Source organism: Antennarius striatus, chromosome 2, assembly GCF_040054535.1.
Source record: "Antennarius striatus isolate MH-2024 chromosome 2, ASM4005453v1, whole genome shotgun sequence".
In the NCBI taxonomy this organism is placed as follows: Eukaryota; Metazoa; Chordata; class Actinopteri; order Lophiiformes; family Antennariidae; genus Antennarius; species Antennarius striatus.
In genome coordinates, this window is record NC_090777.1 from 3,181,945 (window position 1) to 3,206,921 (window position 24,977).

The 24,977-nt window shown below is 43.2% G+C and overlaps 1 protein-coding gene across 1 annotated transcript in view; it reads left to right on the plus strand.

The window, feature by feature from the left end:
• The window catches only part of LOC137608071 (cadherin-4-like), a 235,100-nt gene that overhangs the window by 132,437 nt on the left and 77,686 nt on the right, over positions 1–24,977 (plus strand). The gene's annotated exons all lie outside the window — the stretch shown is intronic.

A 24,977-nucleotide genomic window follows, 5' to 3' on the forward strand; every position in this document is an offset into this window, starting at 1 on the left:
GTTTGAGGCCCTGTCGGTTTGACATTGCTCTTCCTCACCGTCTGACTACATTATCTGCATTCGCATGCAAAGCCTGTAAACTGGTGTCGTTGGGGATGTACGGCCGCCGCGTGTTGTACGCTCGTGTTTCTGCCCCCACATCTATAAGGGAGCGGGGAGACATATGGTTTGGGTAACGAAGTGTCCCTGTGTGTGTGTTCTGTCTTCCCCTGGAAGCTTTCTATCCTAAAAAGATAACGTATTTCTCTATTTAAGGACGACAGATTTTTTTTTTTTTTTTTGGTATATTGTTGTGTCATAGGTGTCAGTTCGAGTATAGATAGCTGGTGTTTCCTTGCTACGCCGACACACACGAGGGGATAGGTGTAATTCACAGTTTGACATATTCCTACTTTTAATGAGGAGTCACATGATCACAAAATATTTGTTTATGTCAAACTCTCGATTCAGATACCTGAATCCGCTGACAACCTCCTGCTGGAAATTAACTGAAATATGTGAACGAATAATAAAGGAAAATATATAATATAAACTTGTAAAAGTGGTGGCTCATGGGTTGTTGTTTTTTTCCATTTTGGGGGAAAAATGAGCTCATGAATCCACATTTTAGGATTCATGATTTGCATGATTTTGTTATTCTTTTCTACCTAACTTTAAACTGAAAGCGGCTGATTTCATTGAAAGCATCAAATGTCATCTCCTAAAGACCCCCACCCCTGGAAAAAAAAAAAAAAAAAAAAAAACCCTCCCATGATCCCACTCTGCTTCACAATGTCATCAGACTGTCTTTTTCGCTGCTTTCATTGAGAAATTCCGAGCACAAATGGCATCATGTGCGTTTTGGGGGATTTGGATTCTTTTTTCTGTTTTATTCACCTTTTAACTTTTTTTTTTTTTCTCTTCTAAGCAATTAACATGTGACTGAACTCGTCTGCAGATTCCTAATAGCGTGTCCTTGACTGCTCAAAAGACAGATGAGGTATAAAAGCGTGCCGACCGTTTTGAAGAGCATAAAGCTGTTAATTGAAATCAGGAAAAAAGGGGAATGAGGCGACGCACGCTGCGCGGCAGTTCTCCGTGGAAACTCCGGCAAACAAATCGTGTGTCTGCAGATAATGTAATAACAGCTGAACAAAGACTTCCTTTCAAAGGCAGGGCAGGAATAGGATGCGAGAGGTTTAGTCCTTAATATTTTCCTCTTTCCGGACTTAAATTATATCAACAATTTTCATCTCGGATAAGAAAACCATGTCCATTGGTTCTCTGCTCAATTTAAATGTTGTCCAAGTATTTATCAAGCTGCAAAGCACAGGAAATAGTTTTTCTTTATGTTATGGAATTGAAAATTTGCTTGTAAACAAGGTGAATTTGCTTGTAAACAAGGTGAATTTGCTTGTAAACACGGTAAATTTGCTTGTGAGTTTGATGCGTGTTGTTTACAAACAAACAAGGTGCATGTTTACAAGCAACTTTTTAATGTTTTCAAACTTTCATTCAATCATGCATTGATTGTAATCGACTCGTCTTCGGCCATCCAGGATGTAAGTCACAGGATGTGCATGGAGGCTATCCCATCATGCAGAAAGGCTACACCCTGAAGGAGTCGCCACCCATGGACAACACCCACTCACAATCACACCTACGGACAACTTATAGTGAACAGTTCAACTGAGTTTCACGGTTTTTGTGGGTTAAGGAGAACATACAAACTCCACACAGAAAGACCCCAGGGGGAATTGAACCCACAACCTTATTCCTCTGAAGACATTCAGGATTACATTTCATCTAGTTCGTTCATGAAAATTCATGTTTTGTATTTTAAAACATGAGCACCAAGGACCGCTATTTTTGTTAGTTATGTTCTAGGATTGTTAATTTCTAGCTTTACACTTTATATTCCCACTGTCATAATTCTTTAATAATACGTTATATATTAAAGATTAATTCCAGCTTTATTACACCATTATGAAGCTATGCACCACATCTGTTAATTTATCACTCTAAAAAAGGTATTCATAATAATCCATCTGCGGAATAGTGCATTACACGAGTGAAATATAATCACAATAAGAAACATGTAGTCTCAATAAAAAATGCAAAGTACTCCCAGTTCATAAAAGAACTCAAAGATTTGTGCATCGTTGCAATAATAGTGAATCTTTTTCAAGGTTCTTTTCTCTTTTTCTGAGGTCACAAAACTTTACACAACTTTACCGACACAACTTAATGATCAGCATCTCTACTCCGCTTAATTCAAATGTTAAGTTATCTTTGAACAAATTCTGCACCCATACATATATTTTACAGTTATACCCTTCTGCACTTGTTTTCATTGTGCACATTTACATAATTAGACGAGTTTATACCAAGACGACCACGTTTCTTGTGAAATCGTGTTCCTGTAAACCGCGGTCAGGACTGTCAGCCTGTTCAGGTTTGTCTTCTGAGGCGGTACGAGGCTTCAAATCGCACCCTCAGCAGAGGATGGCCTGAGGCAGAAAGTTCACCTTCAACACGGAGAATCTATTATCGTAAATATGCATGTTTTTTAATCTTAACACCCCTATATAGCGCTCGCTTAGCCAAACATTTGCTGGCCGCATCCCGTTCTGCTCGCCAGGGGGATCTAGAGTCCATCAGGAAAGATAGAGAATCACGTTGGATCTGATTCAGCCAATTAGCAGGAGGCATATGCGTCCTGAATGAATGAGCTATAATCCAGTTAGTGACATTAAGATATGTAAATGCGTGAAAGATTGAATACACTATAGAGGCCCCTGCGCTCAAAAGCTAACAGCTACTATGAAATCTAAAGGACATTCGGCTCGCTGCGTACACAACGCCTATTATGTATAAGAAAAAGGACATGAAATGTATTTTAAAGGAAGGAATTAAAATCGTATACGTTCTGAATCGAACACACTGAGGCCTCATCTCAATGCCATCACCGCCTTAATCTGCACATTCAACAAGTGTGTGTTCCTTCTGCCCAGCAGCTCATCTGCTCTAATCTGTCTGTAATTGCATTCTGCTACTACTACATACACACAAACAAACACACACACACACGCACACACACACACACACACACACACACACACACACACCTGCATCAGAGGAAATCCCATTCCCCTGGAATAGGGGTGTTTTGTGGATTAGGATGTGCGTGCTTCCTCTAAATCTCAGCTCCAATGAAGGAACGGCGCTCTACAGGAGGGAAGTGTCCCTGATGTTCAGGATTACATCCAGACCCGACTAGCAGAGCAATCACTGGATAGATGTGAGCAGCCCAGGAGATTCACACACACACACACACACACGGTTGTACATCACAGTGGTGTCATGCGTCTGGATTTATCAGGCCGGAGACCAGACGTGAGTCCATAAAGGATTTCCTGGCGGTCAGCACAGCCGGATCAAGTCAAGCCCTGCATGACCCAACCCCCACCTGGACACCTCCATCTCCTGTTAGTCCTTAAAAGTGCTACGGCAAGAGAAATAGATCAAAAAGGAACCTTCTAAGCTACAGGAAGTCTGATATTTTCTTGATGCATCGTGTTTACAAGACTGTCCTCTGATTCAAATGTAGGCCAACTGAAGTTCAGACAGACGAGGCTGAGCAGACACACGTTTCATGTAATGAGGTAAAATCAACTCTATTTCCTGTGAGACGGAGCAAAAAGTCCATCCATCCATTCATCCATCCATCAGTTGGACACCTGTAGTCCTGCCCACTACAGAGCAACTCGTCCGGTTCCTCCAAGGGATTCTGAGGGGGAGTGATGAATCCTTCCAGTGAGTTCTGGGGCTCGGCAGGGGGGGGTCTTCACCCATCTTAATGTGCTCAAAAGCCTCCAAAGGAGGCACCAAGAACGTTTCTCCATTGGTCCGAACCACCCCGCCCCCAAGCCCCCGCTGGCTGCTGATCGTGCACCAAACCAGTCATCTATCCGAACGCTCCGATTCCCATAATTCCTCTCTTCAAGGACAGGAAGAAGGTGTTTTCTTTATTTTTTATTCTAAAGACACAAGCGAAAGGAAATAAACACAATAACGACAATCAACCAAATGTTGGCTTCTTAACTGAAGTCGTTAAATGTTTTGATCGGGAAAGTTAATTCAATATCTTATTCTCCTTCAATGCTAACCAAAGCATTTATCATGAAACGCACACAATCCCCAGGATTATATAATGACAGATTCAGACATTAATCACAACTGTGAAAATATCATAAATCTCTCTGTCGCTGTGAATGCGGCTGCGTGATCAATATTCAACGGATATCGCAGCAAATGAGGAAAGTTTTAATCTTCCTGTGAGGAAGAGCGAGAGAGGAGATGAGAAATCCTGTTTGTCGGGGAAAATGGTTACGATGACAGCAGTAAAATGGGGATACTAATAGTCATGAAGGCAATAAAAGTGTGTGAAGTAGCCGTCCCAGTAGACGTAGAGTTGAGGTAGTAGTAAGACTAACTGTCTCAGAATGGTTATGGCTGTCGTTACGACGCCTCTGCATCTCTAACAAGGATTATTGTACAGAAAAGGATGACCCGGGAGACTCTTAAATCAGCGTATGTGTGTGTGTGTGTGTGTGTGTGCGGGGCTAACATCCGTATTTAAGTGGGTTTTATGTTGCAGCATCAAAGACGATGAGCTCCTATGTGTTTTATGTGTGTCTGCAGTGCCCTCTTGTTTTTTCCGTGAGTGCTCCCAGCGGTGTGTTTAAAACCGGCGTGGAGTGGAGGAAGCCTGGGAGCGATGTTTGCTAAAAGTAAATGTCATCTTCAATAAATGATGACGGAGTTCACAGGTCTGCAACTGCTGCATCCTTGTTGTGGGTGGCACATGTGCACGGCGTCTCGTCACGACTCCATTCCGGAATTAGAGTCTCGAATGCTATACCGATGTCGGGGAGGATGTCGCCGGATGGCTGTGAGGGAGGCTGAGTCGTCATAAATCAATCACGTTTCGTGAAAATCCCATTTAAAGTGACATTTGTCGGTTTCAGAGCTGGGCTTAGCATTCCAGACAGGTCATCTGGTGGGAAGAGCTGAGAGACAGGAGATAGACGGTGTCTGTCTCAGCTCTGCCAGTCTCGGATTCATCCTCTTTCCCTCTTCCGGAAAAGCTCGCAGACCGATACGCTGGTACAGACCGATAGCAGGCAACACAATGATGCTAATCTTCAACAAATCTTAAGGTGCTGCAATTTTCATCTCCATTTCTTTGTGGGAGACTTACAAATTCACACCAGCGTTGGGGAAAAAGACTGACCGACGGTCTACACTTGACGGCTTTTGGGCTCTTCAGAGAGTTCATTTTGTGTTCAGGGTTAAAAAAACAAACAGAAGTGCCCGTATCAGACTGAGACTCTGATTCATTTCACTTCCTGCTGCTTCGTCCTATCTGCTCTTGTTTACTGTGTGCAGCTCCGATAGCATCTGGACAGCAGGCGGACTTAATTGTTCCAGTCTTGCTTGCAAGACTTTTTCTTTCTTTTTTTTTTTCGGTTCCTGAGACTCGGTGCAAGGACACGGGAGCATCCTCTCTTCAATTAATCTCTATTCACGTCATGTAGATAGAAGGAAGCAGACGGTTCCGTTTTCAAACCCATCTGCTTACCTATCTTTGAAGATAAAAGGGATGCAGCCACTTCGTGATGGAAAGCTGCTTTCTCTCAGTTTTGAAGATAAAGGAGAGATATCTGTCTGTTATCTTTCATGATATTTAATAGATTTAGTTTCCCAACAATAACTATGTAAAGATGGAAATAATCGGAAATGATCTGATTAGCTTTCTGATTGTCTGATCATCTTGAGGTCAGAATGGATGAGGGATTTAAAGGCAGGACTTCTTGAAACTTCAATTACTTCATAAGCTAATTGGCGAAGAGATTATAGAAATGAGATAGAAAACAACCTGATATTCACACACACACACACACACACACACACACCCAGACACACACTGAGCTCACTCGACCTCCTGCCACACTCTGATTTAACAGTAAATGTGCCACCGTGTTCGCTGTTGGGCTACTGATGGCTAGCGCTGTGCCTGCCGCTGAGAGCCCCTCGTTTCTCAGCTCCAGATTCAAGGATTTACAGGAGTGGACTTGGGGATCGTGAAAGAGGGGCAGCGGGGGGATCATTGGCTCCTTCATCATCTGGTTTACCTTTCAGCATCTCTCTGCAGGCTTCAACTTGTGAATAATGATGCACCACAACCTCCCACTGATTATGCTCCCCACACGGTCACCCACAGACAGACCACACATCTCTCGTCACATCTGTCTCCGCCGCGGCTCTCAACCCATTGCATATTCATTCTTTTCCTCCTCTGTCTTTCTTGTTTTCAGAGTCGGTTTCAGAGTTCACAGCTTCATCACGTTGGAACATTTAACGGAATAATTACCCTCAACTTTAAGTGGCTATGGCGACTTCTCCTTCTTTTTCCCCAGCTGCGAAACCAACCTTTTCCCATCCTTTAGGAGTTGGACTCTATTCACCGTGTGCCGTAGTGTCCGGTACTCTTGTCAGCGACAGCTCTATTCGGAATTACCGAGTGTTACCAAGCCCTGAGAGACTCCAGACTTGCTGGATTTTCTTTCTTCCCTGAAGCAGCCACAGCAAAATTACATTGCTATTCCTCCAGGGCAATGACAACAGACTAATAGGTAGTAACTTCCTCTTTTAGTGTGTGCACTGTGTGTTTTGTGGGAATAGGTGTCTTTTCACTTGAAGAACAGAGCCCTGCTGGGATATCTTTGGGTTTTTGCAGTAGTAATTGGTAATTACAGCTGGAGTGCGGCCAAGTGACGATAATCGTGAGAAGGCCCCAGCCTTGGCATCAAGTTGTTTTGTGGCTTTAATGATGGATTTAAACACAGACTGACTTGGAGATGCCAGGTTCACATTGGACAAGTTGCCAGTTCATCACAGCGCCACCTACGAAGACTAATACCCAACACGCTCACGTGAAGGCCTACAGTTAATGTAGAGTCACCGTTTCACCGACATACTGGTGAAATGGAAGTTGGAGAATCCGAGAAGGAATTCCAACTCAGGTGTGCAAACGCCGCACGATGAAGTCCTAAATCTACCGGGCCAGCATGCCGCCCCGCTACATTAGTCCCCTCATATAATCAAAGACTTACACTGAAACATTAGGAAGGCATCGGGTCAGTACGATTAAACCTCGGCTGACGTCGTTTGGAGTTACGTCGTTCTCAATTATACCTCAGTTTAAAAAAAAATAAAAATAAATAAATAAATAAATATATATATATATATATATATATATATATATATATATATATATATATATATATATATATATATATATATATATATATATATATACACAAGATGCATACTGAACATTAATTACTATTTTCCTCGTGCTGCGGTGGTGGGCGGATCATTTGAACTGTGGGTGTCAAAATATTTTCTTTCAGCTTCACGGAATCGTCCAATCCTTCTTCACCTTGTGAGTCAGGGTGAGTGTTGACTTCCAGAGGTGACTGCATACTAAATATAGTTACACCCACATGCCACCATAAAACATCTGTCAGCCCCCCCACCCCATCTCCCTGTAACAACAAATCACAATTTTTTCATCTGATAATTGAGCCAATGACTAATCCGGTTAAGAGCCGTATCAATCAGATTAGCCCTCATGCAGTCCTCCCCTCCAGCACTTCCACATAGCAGTCAAGGGTTATTGTCTCCGGTCTTACGCACTGAAATAAAACATGACTATTTAAAGATACCAGTGTGGCCTTTTCTCCTACGCTTTCTCCACACCAGCTCAACAGCAGCAGAAACAAAAGTGGTGTTTTCTTGCGTCCAGCTGTGAAGCAGCTGAATCGACAGATCGATGAGCGCGCGAAAGCCTTTTAGTCATTTCTGCTTGCAGAGTATTTGTCCTTGCGCGCTTGTGCATTTGGTTCCGTGTCATTATACTCATGCATGTGTGGAAGCTTACCCTTTCAAGTGTATTGACAGTTTGTCTTGCACCCAGTAATTATGGCATAAAGATTAACTCATTATGTATCTCTAAGTGTGTGCCTCAGCTCTATCCCACTGCGAAAAAAAAGGGGGGGGGCAGATTAAGCAAGCAAAACACGCCACAAATGTTCATGCAAATTAACATTTATAGCTCTTTATTCAATATAAGTGTTGGGTGGAAATCGCTCTGATAACAAATACGGTTTTGTAATGTAATTTGATATATAATGGCATTTGTTGGGGAAGTGCTTTCCAACAACTAGAAAAGGAGGTTTTATTCGCTATCTAATGAAAGCCTCACTTTTTATTTCGGAGTACGAGAGAAAGGGGAAGGAGAAAACATGAAGAGGTTGCTGTGTGTGTGTGTGTGTGTGTGTGCATGTCAGGGGTTTTGTCTGCAGTGTGCCAGTTCAGCCACACTCATTCTTCATCTCTGACCCCGCCTTGTAATTGCATCTGCACATCCCGGCCTCGCTCCTGCTGGCCCTTCTCACTTTCCTCCTCAAAATAATTTCCTCACACGGCTTGAGCGGTGACCGGACCTGGAGGAGATGATATTGACCAAGTTGATGAATCTGGAGCTTTTTTTTTTCTTTTTTCCCTGTTTTTCTTGATCCTGGTCTATATTTATTCTGCCCTCTCTATTCTGAACGACACTGGTGTTCAGCAGCTTTTCATTCATTTTCATTAAGTCCTGCTCGCCACTCTTTACTAGCGTGTCCCTCGACTGCTCTGATGAGAAATGGAAGGAAATAAAGGTCCGGTCCCAGGACACCTTCCATTTTCTAGGGTTTTGCTTTCCACTGTGTTTGGAGCCGGCTTCTGAAAAGGCTTCATCTGGAGGGGCCACTGGAAGGGCGAGGTGACCACCACTCCTGGATTCCTGTAAGAAGAAGCACCCAATTTGTAGCATCCCTTCAGTTCCAGTCATTATTATCACTGAGCACACCTCAGACTGCTGCTAGCATGTTATTTATCAGATATATGTTGTCAAGTATATTCTTTATTATGACATTGATGTTTATTAGAGGACTTATTGCCCATGAACGCGGCAGGTCTGTAAGACGACTTCCATTCATAACCTTGCTGCTTTGCAATTTTTTTATAATAATCAGTTTGCGTAAGGTGCTCATCTCATTTCTTCCATGAATAGATGGACTGAACGGAAACATAATAAATGCATAGACTTCCCTGATGAGCATGAACATGATGTAAATCATGCTTTGGCCTTCACAGATCACATAATAAAATACCTCAAGTAGGTGATTCTATAAGAGGTGATGTTTGGTGCTGGAACTACCATCTTTAATTTATTACCTTTTTGAAAAAGATGTTTTAATACCGCTGGAAAAGGGATGGAATTAAAACCAAGAACTATTGAAAATGTCTGATGAAGTGTGATGAAGAGCCAGAAAAGTTGCTTCAAAAAGTAACTGGTGAGAGTTTTTTATTCCAGCAAATACCAAAATGAAAACGCAGTACAACACAGAATGGTGCTCCAGCCAAAAGGGGAATTCTTTAATTGATTCTCAGCTCATCAATACAGATCAATTGGGAAACAGCCACTGGACTCATCTCTCATGACCTTTTTATAGTCGTAGTTCTTCATTCGTGTGTATGTGTGTAGGTGTGCGTGTGTTTTCTTGGGAAAACAGGAAACATTGGGTGTCCAGGCGAACATCCAGATGATCTTCACCAACCCTAAAGTCACCATGACCCCCTCCCTGTCTTTCCTGTTTTATACAATTGGGTTCTTCGCTGCCAAACCTGGAAATCTTTTATATAACATATATAACATAACTCGTAGTTCAGCTTCAAGATGTGGAAATCTGCTTTAACAAGATCTTCCATCCATATAAGAAAATCCCTCATAGGATTGTGGAGTTTCTTTTCGGGTAGAATTGGAATCTTTGCTTCCGGACAGGAAGTTACCAAACATGCAGGCAGCAAACAACAGGAAGTGCCACCTTCTTAACAACACCGCTCACTGTCAAATGACCCACACATTTAAACACCATGTTTTTATCGTAGTGCAGCTCACAGAACAAAGTCGTGAACAGCATCGTGTCGAGAGCTTGTGGCCGAGTGCTATGGATAAAAAAAATAATTTAAAAAAAAAAAATGTAGAGAGTGATCTAGAGCATCAAAACCATTCAAATTACATCAGAGATGAAATCAGACGTCCAGACAGGACCTCAGGCCGTCTGACCCCCCCAGGATTGGGTCGTTAGAGGCGAACCGGTCAAAGTAGATATAGAAGTACTAATGACACATCCTACTGACCTCCAGCCCTCAGTCCCGCTCGCTAGACTAGCAGAGACGACTTCGCCTCGACTCAAACGGTCAGCCGCGTTTCGGATGTACAGCTAGCTTCCTAATGAGCGGCCTAATGAGGCTCTGACGGGGTTCGCATCCCGGCGTTGGCGTTCAGTCAATAATGGGCTGTGACAGAGGGACTTGACCCGGCGACTCAGGGAGACACCAGCCAGGAAGTCAGTGATTTATTGAGCGATTCGCGTTTCATAACAGCGGTGGCGGTCGTACCGGCGGCCGGCGCGATTGCTGATGCTCACCGTCCTGAGTCCCGCCACTGCCGCCGATCAGACGGCTACATCACGACGACGTCTCGCGGTCCTCTATTATCACAGATCTAATTATCTGTTTACAAAGATGTGCACTTTACGATTCGCCCCCAGCATCATGTCCCCGGCCCCGCCCCGTCCCAGTGGCATGGCGGTACCGTTAAGTGTTTTCTTTATTGGTTTTGTTGGAACGAAGCATCTGCTGGGTATCTGATGAACAGCGTGGGCTTCCTCAGCCACAAATCACATTCCAGCAGGACTTAAAATAAATTAGGCTCAATCTTGCCCATGGAGAACGCATTAAGTATTTGTTGTTCGCTCGCTTGTTTATTCGTCTGATGTTAAACAGCAGTGATAATTGCTTCCAATCACTGTTTTCATCATTTTTATTTGTTTCCCTTTTGAATTTGCAGTCTTATCCCTTTTTTTTTTTTGGCTTCACAGCGGTCGAGGTCGGCTCGCTGCGGTCCACCACCGGTTTGTAAGAAAGGTCTCCGATTCAAACGCTGCATGGTCTTGAAGTGAGACTTCTCTCTTCCCCTGTAATTATCCTCGAACAGTGGTGTCGATGGAGAGAAACGTTTGACGTTTTTGACCGTTGACATCGACACACTGAAGGCTCTCTCCGCCCGCCGGCTGCTTAATCAAACGACTCTAGGAGACGTATCTCTGTCACGTCCACGGCAGACACCTGGAGACGGGAGAAACACGTTTAGTACTGTTAGCTCACCGTCACGATGCCGCTCCATCTCCTTCTCCTTTCATGTGTTGGGAGACGGAGCTTTAGGCCAGGGCTGACAAAACGGCATCATTATCTTAATGTTGGCATCTACCCACGCTATTTTTTTTTTTTTCGCAGCTAGCCTCCTCGCCCCAAAGGGAGAGGTTGATATTGTAGGAGAGAAAGAGAGACGGTACGATGAGAGGTCTCTTCATCTCTGATTCTAACTCGTCACAATCTACCAATCCCTCACGGTTTACCAGAATGCATGACGCCATTATGAGAACTCCTGCTGGCAATGAAAGAGGCAAAGAGTACAGAGGAATTCTAATGCCGCAAGAAAAAGGAGGTTAAGCTCACTGAGTAGCCCCCCCCCCCCCCCCAAAAAAAAAGAGAGAGAGAGAGACTGTTGTAGTCTATAAGGTTCGCAAGGTCGTCAAACGAATCTGGTTTGTTGACAATTTATTCAACGCAATCTTTCACTTCACAATTCATGTTTACATCCACACATAAATATGCAAATACATCCAAAGCATCAAATATTGCTTTCCGGGTTTCACCCGAAGCAGCGATGCTCATCAAATGAGTGGATGCACTCGGTAAAGTGTCTAGTGGAGTGACTTCCGCCGGCGTGTCACTGGTGTGAGCGTGGGCACCGACAGAAAGGACAGGGCACAGCGGTAACAGCCCTTTAAATCCAGCGGTGAAGTGTGAATCATTTGCTCTTTAATGGCAATCATAACTCATTGTGCAGTTGTAATGTGTTCTACATTAACAGTGTGGGGAGCTGGCTGTGGCTCATCTGTGCCTAATGCGCTATAGCTACAGGCTAAGAGCTCTCATCAAACACTGTTCAGCCATCACTTCCTACTCTTAAAGTCCTTTGTTTACTTTGTGTAGTCCTCACGCCCACACGCTGATGAAACTTCGAAGGGCCCAAGACACCTCTCGCGGCGTACGGTTTCTCTTCCAAGTCTCTTCAGACCACCGTTGACTATATTTAGGCGTTAGAGGTTATATTTGCTCATTATTTTTTGAGAGCAGTGCCGTAAAGTCTCACTTGTCAGAAAGAAGATCACCTTCTGATACTAATGAGGTGATCCTGTGGCCATGTCTATAGGCCATATCCCAAGAAAGTGTCAGTCTGGATGTAAACCTTTGTGCTCTTGCTCCGCTGGAGGCATCCAAAGTCTAGGAATAGAAGCAGCACAGGTGAGGCTTTGCCACCAGGCAGAGCTGGAAATGAGAGGCAATGCATGTGTCAAAGGAGTGATAGAAGGATTGATAATATGCCCAGGTAGAGATGCTAGCATCCACATATGTAGCTAAAACAATGGCGCCATGGAAACACTCATGGACAGACCAGGTAGGCTTCCTCCTACACACACACACACACTCAAGCAATCGATTTTGTCCAATAATCAAAAATACCAGCAGCCTATGGTTAAATATGTGATGTCTTTGCTGCAAACCCTGAGTGCCTGAGATAAAACATCATTTGATTTATTTATTTTTTTCTTTCTTCTTCTGCATCACATCCTGTGCTCATATTTCCTTTCAGACAGTCTCAGTGCTTTGAAGTTAACCCAGATTGGGTTGCACTCACACAAACACACAAACACACACACACACACACATGCAAACACCAACAGTGGCATCAGGAAACACACTGCTTTAACCCTGACCATCACCCAATTCAACCCCCACACCCCTGGTAACCCACCACCACCACCACCACCACCCCTTCCCTCTCCCAATACTTGTTTGCCCAAAGCGTGCAAGGATTAGCTAAAGCGATTATCACAGGCTTTGCAATCTTGTGAAGATGAATCATGGTAATGCTACACAGCCAGGCGCCTCATGCATTTCTAAACCCACTCCACTCGGTTTGTCATTTCCCCAAAATCATGACGAGTCAGTTTGGCTTGGCCACACGGCACCAGGTGCAGGACAGGTCGACTGAAGCCAAACTGGCAATTTTGCCAAACCCCGGCGTTTTCATAAAACTTCACTTTGGCCGCTGTTTTTCAAAAATGTCCCCTTTTCAACCCGGATATCTGCGTTGTCATGTGGACGGAAGGTGTAACCGTGACAACAAAAAAAAAAAAAAAGTTTGGTTTTCAAAAAGAAAGAAACGCAGGAAGAGCCGTTCCATCAGTCACAGATACCGACTCCCACGCCGTGTTTATTGTCGCGGCGGAGCGCTTGAATTTGTTTTAGTTGCTCCTTCACGTTTGCGAAAAGGCTTTAAGTCTGAGCGTTGACGCTTTTCAGGATCATTTGGAAATTTGCAAACTCAAAACAAAACATATTCCAGCTTGGTTTTGCCTCCAGGCTTTCATGTATGGCTTCTAATCCCTGTGGGCTTCCATTCTTCACTGTTTCTCTTTCCCTTCCTTATCAGCACATCTGCAGATGGTACGGTCTCATTTTGCAAACTTTTTGCCATTCTGCAGTCTCCCGCTGCCGACACCCCTCCTCCATGTGATCTTCCAGGCTTGAATAGATGAGCTCGGCCCCCTTCCCCCCCTCCAGAAAAGCTCAGGAGGATGATCTAATTAACAGGACTTGTCAGAGCAACCTGCTAGCGCTGCTAATTTATTTTCCCGCACACAAAAACACACCATAGACAGACCACACACATTAAAATCACGCTGATGCGTATGCTGGTATTTATGCGTGTGACGCACACAGACACACGCACATGTGTGTGTTGGAAGCCCACACAGAAACACACACTCACACATCACATGGTTGGTCCAATAGAGCTCAGGGGAGGGGGCCGTCTCCCGCTAGATTGCCCCACAATTAACTCCAATGGAAGGTAGGCCGGATCTCTGGCAGGGTGACAAATGACGTACGTGTTCGCATTTGTTTGTGATGCATTTATGTTTGTTTGTGTGAAATGGGAGACTTGGTTTAGTTTTGGGTTTTTTTGAGGGGGGGTTGTGAGAGGTTGGGCTGTTTTACGCCGTTCGTGCCCCTGGGAGTCCGTCTCTGCCAGCCTGTTTGAGCCTCCAGCTCCTTTGATTCTCATGCGCTGTGTGTGTGTGCGTGTGCGTGTGTGTGTGTGTGTGCATGTGTGTGTGTGTATGCGTGTTTGATAGAGAGTTTAAGGGTGTTTACCAGTGTATTGGTGTTACCTGACAGGCTTGTCATGTCTGTGTGCACCTTATCAGCAGTTGCAGAAAAGCTCTCCTGTATTTCACACTTCCACTCTCAGAAGAGATATTTGGACCGTTCAACTGGTGTGTGTGTGCGCGCGCGCGCGTGTGTGTGTGTGTGTGTGCAAACACACATACAAACACAGAAAACATTCTTAATATTGTCTATAAGCCCTAAAATGCATTGCCTGACTACTCAGGTTTGGATTTTTACTAAATAGAGAAGTTTCTTTGCTGCTGCAGAATAAAAATCACATCATGTTTTTATACTCATAATAACACAGAAGCCTTTCAGGTGATGCATTGTATTTCTTTTTTTTTCTTTTTTTAATACTAATTCCTCATTTTCACAAATTACAGTTTCCCTTAAGGATGCTTAAGGTCACAACCAATGATTTTACACACTTGTCTGATTACAGGTTTGTGTCCAAGTAATTTCAAGCAACCCTAAATTAAAAAAAACAACATTTTTTTTGTTCAATCGATTTTCCACTTTGTGTCAGATGGTACAAAATGCGCCATCCAGTGACCCTGAAGTAAATGTTAGCGTATCGACATAAAAGACCAGACGAATGAATGAATGCTAATTACGTGTCTAATTTTAAAACTGAGAAATCATGTACGATCAGTGCATTCCTTGTGATTATGAGCATGCAGTGTTACGGTTCCCTGATGTTTAGCACAGCTCTACTTTTCCAGCATGTTTTGGGTTTGTTTGGGGTTTTTTTCTAGTAAAAATGCGCAACTGGTTTGGCCGTTTCTTGAACCTTCAACTCTGTTTTATCTCAGTGAAACTTCATATTCACTAATTGCATGGTTCAGCCAAGTTATGCTGCCATCAGCCCTTGGATTTCAAGCCTGATGGCTACCTTTCAAGGGGAAAAAAAGAAAAAACTAGTGATATAACCTCTTACTGCTGGAAAAAATATGTTCCTCATCCTCCATCCAGATTGTGTAATTACATGTATGTTTTTTCCGTGGTTTAAAGGCTAGAGGGATTTCTCTGGTTTACGTTCTGACCTCTGCAATTGGAAAAACCAAACTTATTCTTCGGGATTTGATGGAGAGATGTTGATTAGATTTGAGAAATGCAGCCTGTGTTTCCTTCAGCAGTCAGAGAAAGCAATTTTGTGCTCCTTGCTTCCCTGGGGAAGCTTGAGAAAACATATGAAAATTATTTCTTTTTCTTTAAAACAAGCATATTTGACGCTTGCAGGCAAACAGTGAAACAAAGACCAAGTTGGCTCCTTTGTTTTTTTTGGGGTTTTTTTGTATGGCCTATACTAAGCTGTCTATGTTCTACTTGTTTATCTGCATTTTCCTCCTTTAATTTTTGGTCGTTGGAGGATTTCAAGCAGCACGTGAATGTTGGGTTTTTGTTGAGGATGGACAAGAGGTGCAGACATATCAGAATTAGAATTTATGAAAGCAAGACCGAATCCCCCAGAAAAAACTGCTGACTCCAGCAGAGTTCAGTGCGGTGCCACCACCCGTCTTCAGTCTTACTTTAACCTCCCCCAACACCACCTCCATCATCTGGTCCAGCACACGCCAGACAGCGTTGCCCAGGCTCCTACATGCTGACCTCAGTGCGCCGCTGTCTGCTGCGTTACGTCCTGTCTGTCAGACGGTATATCAGATGACTCGCTGCAGGGCTGTTTTGCTACCGTCGGGTTATATGAGCAGGAAGTGAAGGCGGGAATCAAGTCTGCGCATTTATAAGCTATCAATTGAAAAAAAAAACAACAACAAAAAAACACGCCCGACTCTCTTGACCACGTAAAAGCGATTTATTTCCACTTCCTCTCACTCTCTCTCTCTCTCTGTTCCCTATCAGTCTGCCGTTTCATCGCAGCTCAACCCAAACAGAATAATGCAGAACAAACTCTTTTCATTTTCATTTTATGTGGATTGAGCTGAAAATCCATCTGCATCATGATAGCTACGGGAAACCCAGCCCCCTACTGAGATAATTATGTTGTAAAAAAAAACAAAAACCACTGTATATTTTATGATCAAGCATTATTTTTTGATCGTGTTTTTAGTCGTGTGCAGGTACTTTGTGCTCTTTTTTTTATTTTATTTTTTAATCATTTGCCCTTTTGAGTCATGAAAACAGCAACCCGCTGTTTGGATTCATGATCCCAGCCCAGGGAACCGTTCTATTGCCCTTGCTGGAAGACATCGCTGAGGATTGATGGCCGATCAGAGGCATGTGTGCATATTTACAAAATACTTCAGAGATATGTCTTATGGCTGTCTTTGTATTTGGCCTCTGAAAAATGTGAATAAATAAGCATGTGTCCTTGTCCACTATTGATCTGTGAGCTTGTTTGCATGCATGCATTCTGGTATATTGTGCATATATAGCTGTTTTATCAACAAATACAGATTAGTTATCTATTTCACTCAAAGCGCCTAAATTCAATAGCCAAGGTAATAAAAACGAGTGGAAGGGTTATTTTCTATTTTCTAAAGAGCTTTCTTACAATTGACCTTTTCTCTGGTGGTTATTAGAAAGAATACAGTTTTAATGCACGTCTGCATTGATCTCACTTTGCAGACTTGGAAGCTCCACCCACATATACTGTATGATTGATAAAGGTCATTAGTTATTACCCAATGGCGAGCCCGCCAAGTCCGGAGAGGAGCCAGCCTAATGAGGCTAGCTGACCCCTCCTTTGACTAAACATCCATCCTACAGCGTTTAAACTGTGAGAGGAGCCATTTTTAGATGGTCCTGGTCTAATTAATTTATAATATTGAAGCATTTTATGATCACTTTTTAAGTCTCAACCGTTAATAATTGCAGGTTTTCCTGGTGGTTGGCTGGTTGGCCAATGATACCATTAATTCCACGCCAATTAAGTACGGTCAACATCATTTGCGCCGTAACTCTGGATAGTTGAGCTAATCCATTTTCAGTATGGAAACAGAAGCATCGTGTTCATTCATGTGCAGCATCTTTGCAGGCGGTGCTTAATTGTTGCTGACAGGGTGTTTAAACTCGGAGGTTTTCCAGTAGGCGTTGCTTCCAGGTATATATTGCGCTGCACACGCATTACGCTTCTATCGACTTCACTTCTCCCTCAAGACCACCCTCGTAATCGCAATGAAGCCTCGTCTCATTCCTTTTATTGCATTTTTATGTACAGTGAAGGTTGTAACAGAGTTTCCTGCAAGCCGAGAGATAAAAAATAAAAAATAAAAAAAAAAAGTTGACAAGCTCTACCTTCAGCCAAGACTCCCCCATACTGACATTTTAAATTTTCACCCAGAGAGAGCATAGTTGAAATATCTCGCACACTCATCCAAACAAAAAGTGGGATAGGGGTGCTTAATTTTACATAAGACACCACAGGCGATCCATATTCAGGCCACACACACACACACACACACACACACAGCTCTGTATTAAACTCATAGTATGCATTCTGTTTCAGTTGTGCATTGTTGCTGTACTAGCAAAGCTAGGAAAGTTTGATAAAACGGGAGCTAGAGAAAGCATTTTGGTAAAATCAGTTAGAATACATACAGTGTTTTTCGCACTATAATATCTCCTAGATAGAGTATAGCGTTATTAATCTCTTAAGGAGGTTCCGTCAGGGAAATTATAGATAGAGCAACAAAACTTAAAACTGAGGAGGTCCCTCTTAGCCAACGGGATACCAGGATGCTTGGTAATAGCCAATGGCAGAGCAGCTATGAGAATGTTGCGTTCAGGAACCTGTGGGAGCTGCGAGTATCAGCCCATACTGTATTTTTACCTTTCGTAACTCGAAATTTCTTTCGTAACTAGAGGCAATATCTTCCTGTTGAGGCGTTTCGTAAGTAGAACATTTGGTAAGTAGAGGTACCACTGTACTTCTACATTTTGGCATATCCATGTGTGATGCATGTGCTGTTTCTTTGTGCATCTCTGCACCCTGCGGCAAACGACCAGCACGGAGCGTTCGCTGCTGCTTTGGAGGACCGAGCCAACAGCCGTTGACTTCATTGAGGAAGCTCTCTGATGGGTTTATGACATTACTTTAAACGTCTCTTCATCACAACCTTGTTCTCCCATCACGGACTTGAGTGGACACTGGGTCTGATCCTGTTTAGTCGGGCGCTGATTAGACGGCACGCTCCCCATGATGGCTGTGATCAGCCGCCATCCTCCTCTATCATCATCCATCTCTTCACTCGTCCTCTGTTTCCAACCCTTCCGAGCGCGTTCGCTCTCGTTCGTCGCTCTTTCGCTCCCCTCGTTCTCTTCTCCTCTCTCATTCTCTCCATCCATCCATCTGTTCCCGAACTCTCAGGGGGGGCTGGGGGGGGGCGTCCCAATTAACCTGTTTAAACAGCCATCTGACCATCTCATCCATCCCAGGGCGGCTGAGCGAGAAAGAGCCAGTTCCAATCCGTTTGCCCTACCCAGTCTCCAACTGCCCTCTCTCCTCGTCATCATCATCATCTTCTCCATCGTCCTTCATGTCTCAGCTGCCTTGTCCTCAATGGGCTTGATTGTGTCACACTGGTAATAGTGTTTTTTTAAGTGTTTTGACACCTCATACGTTCAAATACACCAAATTCTGAACAGTTCAAACCTGGATTTCTGCTTCCTCTGGAGATATTCACTTTAACATTTGCAGTCTACCTGTGAGTTTCCAGGCGTCTTTCTTTTCTCCCCTTTAATGTTCTTTTATTCATTTCACTGTCTCTCTGATTGCCACCTCTGCACACTCTCCTTTCTTTCATCAATCACCTTCCCTCTCTGCCCTTCCCTTCCTCCTCTCTCACCTTCTTCCTGTCACTCCCCCATCCCTCAGATCCTCTCTCTCCCCCCTGCGACTCTATCCCTTTCTCACTTCCCTTTCCAGCACTTGTCACCTACTTCCTGTCAGGCTGTCCAGGGAACACTCCAAGAAGGTCGCAACTCGTTTCGGCGTCGCTATCCTCCTTGTCCTTGTCTTGTTGGAAGAAGAGGGGGAACTTTAATTAGAAAAGTGTGGAAAATGTGAAAATGGAGCTGGTGTGTGATATCTCCAGTGGACAACAAGGACAAACATGATGTAATTTAAAGAGAGCACAACCCATAGGAGGAAACTTAAGCAAATTAATTAAAAAAAATTTTTTTAAAAAGTCTTTTCTGACAAGACATATTTAAAAAAATGAACTGAAAATAAAAGAGACTGTGAATACACAGAACATAAAACTTGCCAAAGTATAAAAACAAAAACAAGACGCACCTAAAAGCCCTCAATTTTCTCAAAAACCAACGGTGTGCCTTATAATCCAGTGCGCCTTATAATCCAGTACGCTTTATAATCCAGTACGCCTTATAATCCAGTGCGCCTTATGATCCAGTATATGAAAAACCGTTTCGAGAGAGACCAACTCGTCTGTATTCATAAAGCCTTTTCTGCATTGTGTTTGTGGTTTTTCATCTATTTATCATTCCAAAAGCGATTTTTGATGATGAAGAAAATTAACCGACGTACATTCTCCGCCAGCGTGTAACACGCATGATGTGTGGGTATTTGTTCCATGGGGCCGGGCGTTTCTGCTCACTAAATAGTGCAGAAGTGTTGGGCTGACTGCTTGGCACACTGGGGTGTCTGTGTTATTTGCCAGATCAATGCACAACCTGGGCCCACTGCTTTAGACGACTTGTTAATGTGCAGCTTTGTGCCGTTGGGCTTCATTGCTCTGTTGTTTGCCAATTTTATAATCTCTCTTATAACAGTATCGACCCAACTGTGAAAGAGGAGCAATTGAACATTTGTGCGAGTGTGGTTGTGTGTGTGTGTGTGTGTGTGTGTGTGTGTGTGTGTGTGTGTGTGTGTGATTGTGCTGATGGAGGGGTAACTGGCACTGTCTTTTTCTTTAATTGGTGCAAGAACAAACCCTCTGGGTGCTCCTGGCGCCGCCTGTCAGCCCGTTTGTGTTTGGGTGGTGGGACAGTTAGGGCAGTTTGTCACCGCTGAAAGATGCAAGTAATCATAGAAAACGAATACCCTCACACACACACACACACACACACACACACACACACACACACGCTTCATATCCCAACGCTTTATACTAAACTACAGGATTTATTTATTGGTTCACCTTTTTACAATTTTTTTTGTCGTTTCTATTAAAAGTCACAGTTGTTCACCCGACTCTCCTCTAGAGGGCGCTTCAGAAGACTCACTCTCATTCATTCTGCTGTGAACACTGTGAACGTATCCCATCCAAAGCTAAGTTACAGTTTTTTCATCCTTCATATTTATATTTGTTTACTACTTTTTTTCTGCGTTTCATGGCTTTTTAAAAGTTTAAGCTAATTTATTCCAACATACAGAATATTTATTAGTTTTCCTAAAAAATATTCATAACCCAAAAACAAGCAGACAGATTGTGACATGAAGTAGATTCTACATCCTCGGAGAACTCTCTTTAGTGGAATTAATTTATGCAATACTTGTTTTTTTTACAGTAATTAAATTCAGAACATATATAACAATTCCGATAAAACAGTCACACTTCTCATATAATTTATTTAACTTGGTTGAAGATCCCAGAAAAAGCCTGCAGGCCTCGACCAGCATTGACCAGGTGTTTGAAAGTCTCTAAAACTAATGATAAAAGAAATGAAATTAGATCCAATGGAATCTGAATGGAGGCAGCGTGTATCTTTATTGCCTCGCAGCAAGAAGGTTCTGCGTTTGATTCCTTTCTGTGTAGATTTTGTATGTTCTCTCGGTGTCTGGGTGGGTTCTTTCCTGGTTCCCTCCCCTAAAAACGTGCAGCTGAGGTGGATTGGTGACTCCAACTCGTCCGAGAGTGTGAGTGGTTGTTTATGGAACCTAAAATGTTCAGCAACAATGAGTGTTTCCTGCCTCCTGATTTCATAAATTCCCACTCTTTCCCTCTCGTCCTGACTGCACCTGCTCCACTCAGTGCATAGAAGCCTTCCCCCCACCCTGACTGTGTGCTGAGTGGCTGTCTAGACATCTGGCCTTAGAAGGGCACTGACATGATCACAAGCATGTTCACCACTAGACCTGTTGTGTTCTTTCTCTAATGGAAGTCTTGTTTTAGTCGTTTCAGCACCAAAGATCCTCCGTCTGGATGTTGTGATCCAAACACCGCCGTGGAGGAAGGGTTGAAGGGGAAAGTGTTGTTTTCTCATTTTTACTAGAGATGATTTAAGCATGCAAAGAAACAAAACTTTATATTTTAAATAATTATTATTTTTGTAATTTGTATTTTTGTACGACGCTGTTTCTGGCCAAACTTCGACCTCGCCACAGGCCGTACACTCATTTACGGAAAATCAGTCGTTTGGGCTCGAGTGTCATTCAGTCCCTTTTGATGCAAATTCCTTTGAATTTGATGCAGGAAAACAGGTGGTGTGGTTTTTTTGGGGGGTTTTTTTATCCTCATAACTGGTCTAATTTTGGGGACCCTTGAAAACACACAGTCTGCTGTAAAGTTGTTTGGACTTTAAACGCTTTCATTAAACTTTTTTTGCATTTGTCTGTCAACCCATTAATTGATTGATTTCATATTATTTAAAGTGGTACATCTGTCATTTGAAGATTCAAACAAATGCATATCCCTGCACTTAAAGTTTAGTTTAGTTTATTTGAAAGGTACAATGCAATTTTATAAAACACGTGATTATACATGGTTAAAAAAGCCAGAATTACTCAGAAGGCTAGTTTTCATCTGTAGTCCTGTGATGTATAAAAAGCAATAAAAGCAGTAAAATAGTAAAATCTGTAAAACACACCTACAATATAGTAAAAATAAAACACTCATTCAAACACTTACACATACAGTGAATCCTGTTGCACACCAGGACATGCTTTCAAATAGGTACAAATTAGCCGTGCTAGAATATAGTTCCCTGTGGAGTCAATATTAGCATAGCTGCTTAGTGTTACTGTAGGAATGCCAGATTCCTGATTGTGTGTTGGATATCTCTAATGAATACAGTGAAAACTGACAGAACATGATGTAGCAAAAATCCAATATAAGATAAGATAAGGTAATCCTACATTCGTCCCACAGTGGGGAAATTTTCAGAAATAAACAAACACGTCTATTGGAAGTCTATTGACAGGTGCCAGTAGTGTGATGGGAAGATGGAAAGAGTACTTTGAAGAGTTGATGAACGTGGAAAATGAGAGAGAACAAAGACTAGAAGAGGTGACTGTTGTGGACCAGGAAGTAGCAAAGATTAGTCAGGATGAAGTGAGGAGGGCACTGAAGAGGATGAAGAGTGGAAAGGCAGTCGGTCCTGATGATATACCTGTAGAGGTATGGAAGTGTCTAGGAGAGGTGGCAGTAGAGTTTCTGACTGGGTTGTTCAACAGGATCTTAGATAGTGAGAAGATGCCTGAGGAATGGAGGAGAAGTGTGCTGGTGCCCATTTTTAAGAACAAGGGAGATGTGCAGAGTTGTGGCAACTACAGAGGAATAAAGCTGATGAGCCATACAATGAAGTTATGGGAGAGAGTAGTGGAAGCTAGACTAAGGGCAGAAGTGAACATTTGTGAGCAGCAGTATGGTTTCATGCCAAAAAGAGTACTACAGATGCAGTATTTGCTTTGAAGATGTTGACAGAGAAGTACAGAGAAGGCCAGAGGGAGCTGCATTGTGTTTTTGTGGATCTGGAGAAAGCTGATGACAGGGTGTCCAGAGAGGAACTGTGGTATTGTATGAGGAAGTCTGGAGTGGCAGAGAAGTATGTTAGAGCGGTGCAGGACATGTATGAGGACTGTAAGACAGTGGTGAGGTGTGTGTAGGTGTGACAGAGGAGTTCAAGGTGGAGGTGGGACTGCATCAGGGATCAGCTCTGAGCCCCTTCTTGTTGCTATGGTGATGGACAGGCTGACAGACGAGGTTAGACAGGAATCTCCATGGACTATGATGTTTGCTGATGACATTGTGATTGCAGTGAGAGCAGGGAACAGGTGGAGGAGAAGCTAGAGAGGTGGAGGTTTGTCCTGGAAAGGAGAGGAATGAAGGTTAGCCGCAGTAAGACAGAGTACATGTGTGTGAATGAGAGGGACCCAAGTGGAAGAGTGAAGTTACAGGGAGAAGAGATCAAGAAGGTGGAGGATTTGAAGTACTGCATTTTTCGCACTATAAGGCTCACCTAAAAGCCTCAAATTTTCTCATAATCCCGTAGTGCGCTTTATAATCCGGTGGATTAATATTCATACTAATATTGGTTAAAAACATGATCGCTGAAAAAAAGCCGGCAGTCTGGCCGCCAGTCATGCCGCACTCCGCCACCAGAGGAGCCCCCTCACAAGGCACTCGGGCCTACGCCCCCTAACAACGGTAGTCAAGGGGCAGTATATAAACAGTATATAAATGGTTGACAGAGAAATGGAGAACGTGATGTGTTCCTCATTCAGGGCCCATGGGTGATCCAGAATGACGGCTCTAGATCCTGATTAGGCAGCATTTCCAAACTGATGTTGATGGTGTCCCACTGGTCCGTGTGCTCATTTAACATGACATTTAAAACTGTCACATAAGTCAGACAAAAAGCAGTTATTCCTGAAACACAATAAATAACCCCCCCCCCCTCCGGAGCCCTGCAGCGCGGCGCTCTGAGGCCGTTCCCCTTCAATATATCTGGCAGCAGAGAAAGAGACGTGATGCGTTCAGTGCCGCGTGGATTCTTTGGGGTTTTTCATACATCTTCAGCGTATTTCATCTCGGCGTAAACACAAGGTGCGGCGCGGGACGCCGGGGGTGACCTGTGCACCAATCACAGTGAAGGCAGATGACCTGGTGGTTGAAAACGGTGTTGAGCTGTCAGAGATAACTGGAGGAGGAGCAGGAAAAAAGCGACTTGGCTTTCAGATGAAACGCCAAAAGCGGCGTGTTTTGTCACTTAGGAAGAAAAGCTGACGATGATTAAATGCACACAAGTTCAAAATCAATATTTCCTGACAGACAAGAATACAAACATTTATGGATTATGGATTTATTACGTATGGTTTTTATTTAGTAAAATACAATTTGTTCCATGTTCAAATTTGACTGTGTGTCTATTTGGCCCAAAAAACTCCTTTGAAGAGAGGAACAAGTGACACAAACTATACAATTATGTTAAAAGCCTATGGCAACCTTTTTGGAGCTCAAAATCAATTCGATGAGCATGTTTTTGGTTTTTATGTGCAATAAAATACAAGCAAACCTTGGTTTTTGAACGCTTTAGACATCGAACAAATCGGAATTTGACCAAAAAATTCGGAATTTTTTTATCTTGGAAATCGAACAAAATTTGGAAGTCGAATGGGAAACAAACGCCTTTGTCTCACCGCCACGCGCGAGAAATGTCGAGAGAAAACGTGACGATAATGTCCTTTTCATTGAAGTTTACTGTATTCACTTATTTTTCACGTAATCTGCATTCCATTGCCTCTGGTACGAGTTACGGTACCGTAAACTGTCCAAAAGACGACAGTAACTCGTACTTTAGGCTAACCTGATTACGTCAATGTT